Source organism: Orycteropus afer, unplaced genomic scaffold (assembly GCF_000298275.1).
Source record: "Orycteropus afer afer isolate SDZICR_OR568_19922 unplaced genomic scaffold, OryAfe1.0 scaffold00069, whole genome shotgun sequence".
In the NCBI taxonomy this organism is placed as follows: Eukaryota; Metazoa; Chordata; class Mammalia; order Tubulidentata; family Orycteropodidae; genus Orycteropus; species Orycteropus afer.
The window spans coordinates 6,446,341-6,448,149 of NW_006921656.1; positions in this window are offsets into that span (position 1 = coordinate 6,446,341).

Sequence of the window (1,809 nt, forward strand, 5' to 3'; positions counted from 1 at the left end):
CAGGACTGTAAATCCACTGCCGACGAGTTGGTCACCACTCATAGTGACCCCGCCTTGGGTTTCTGAGGCAGTATCACTATGGAAGTAAACAGGCCCAATCTTCCTTCCGAGGAGTGGCTGGTGGGTTTGAACCGCCAGCCTTCTGGTTAGCAGGCAAATGTCTTTCTTAGGCACTATGCCCCCAGAGCTCCTCCCAGGGCTGTAAGGGGGCAGGTAATGACAGCAAGAATCCACAAGGGGATTCTGGGAAGGCAACAATGGTTTGTTTCTTGACTTGGGTGCTAGTTACATGGGTGATTTAATTTATGAAAATTCATCAAGCTATGTTCCTATGATATATACACTTTTCTGCGTGAATACTGTACATCACTCAGAAGTTTAAAAAATAATAGTGATATGGACTGCCAGAAGAATGAACAGATCTATCTCACAAGTACAGCAGAAGGCTCCTTGGAAGCAAGGATGGTGAGACCTCCCCTCATGTACTCTGGACATGTTATCAAGAGAGACCAGTCCCTGGAGAAGAAATGAAAAGTCCACCTGCTTCAGCTCCCTTACTTTCCCTGATTGCGTTCTCTGTCCTGGACATGGGCCAGGCTCAGCTCACTGTCACAGCCGCAGTATCCTGGCTTAATGGAGCACATAGATAACGTAACCCCACAGTAAATCAGCAGGCTGATAAACAAGTGTGTATGGAATGTGTATGTGTGTGTGTTTCTGCTTATTTTATGTTTATTCCTCCAGTATAAAGACCAAGACACAATGGGTCTTAAGATTCTGCTCCAAAGAAAGCCCATCACTTTCTGATTAGCTGCACTACAGAACAAATCTTTGCAATGAATGAAAATGAGGCAAGCTTTTATGGGCCTATTACCCGAGGGCAGCCAGTGGTATTTTTATTCACCATATTTGACCTTAAAAATGTTTTGTAGTTTGTCAAGGATATAATTTTCACCCAGTCAGGCTGCAGGGGCAGCTAATTAAGTGGTGTTTAATGACATTTGTTCCTTAAAGGAGGCCTGATTAAATGTACCATGTAATTTTTTACCAAATCAAGCAATTCACCCAATTTTCAAACGTGCTTAATAAGCCAAGCCCGAGTCATTACAGCCTGCCAGCTGGGTGACTGATGTGGCCCTGGTCGGAGGGGGTTCAAACTTGCTTATAATTTCCTGCTTCCATATCTTTGTTCATGCTGCTCTTCCTCCCTGGAATATTTTTCTCCCCTTACCTTCCCTGCACTCACTCATTCCAGAGGATCAATAATAAAACCCACCTTTTGGAATTTTCCCCAACAGAAATTTCATCCACTATGATTTCAGATCAACTCTCCTTCCTCCAAACTCCATAGCTACTAGTCTGTGTCCCTTTTCTGTGAAACAGTCCCAATGACTTCAAACTCCTTGTTCACCTTTCATGCATGTGCCCCCAAGCCCCCCAATTAAATTATAACCAGTGTGAGTTCACACACCCTTCTTTTATTTCTTTGTAGCCCCAGAGTTTTCTGCAGGCTTAAGAACATGAAGCAGTCTCAAATTTGGAAAGAGCAGCCCAGTCCTCTAGGAGGACATACAGATGTCTTCATCCTCCCACTTCCTGCTGTATGTCCTTGGGCAGTTAATTATTAATTTTCTTGTCTAAGCCTCAGGTTCCTCATCTTTAAAAGAAAAAAAAGTTATAATTTCTGTGGCTCTATTGTTAGGTGCAGTCACGTTGGGTCCAACTCGACATGGTATCACATAACACATACCAAATCCTATGGAGCTCACAGAACACATGGAGTTGCCATGAGTATGAATTGACTTGACA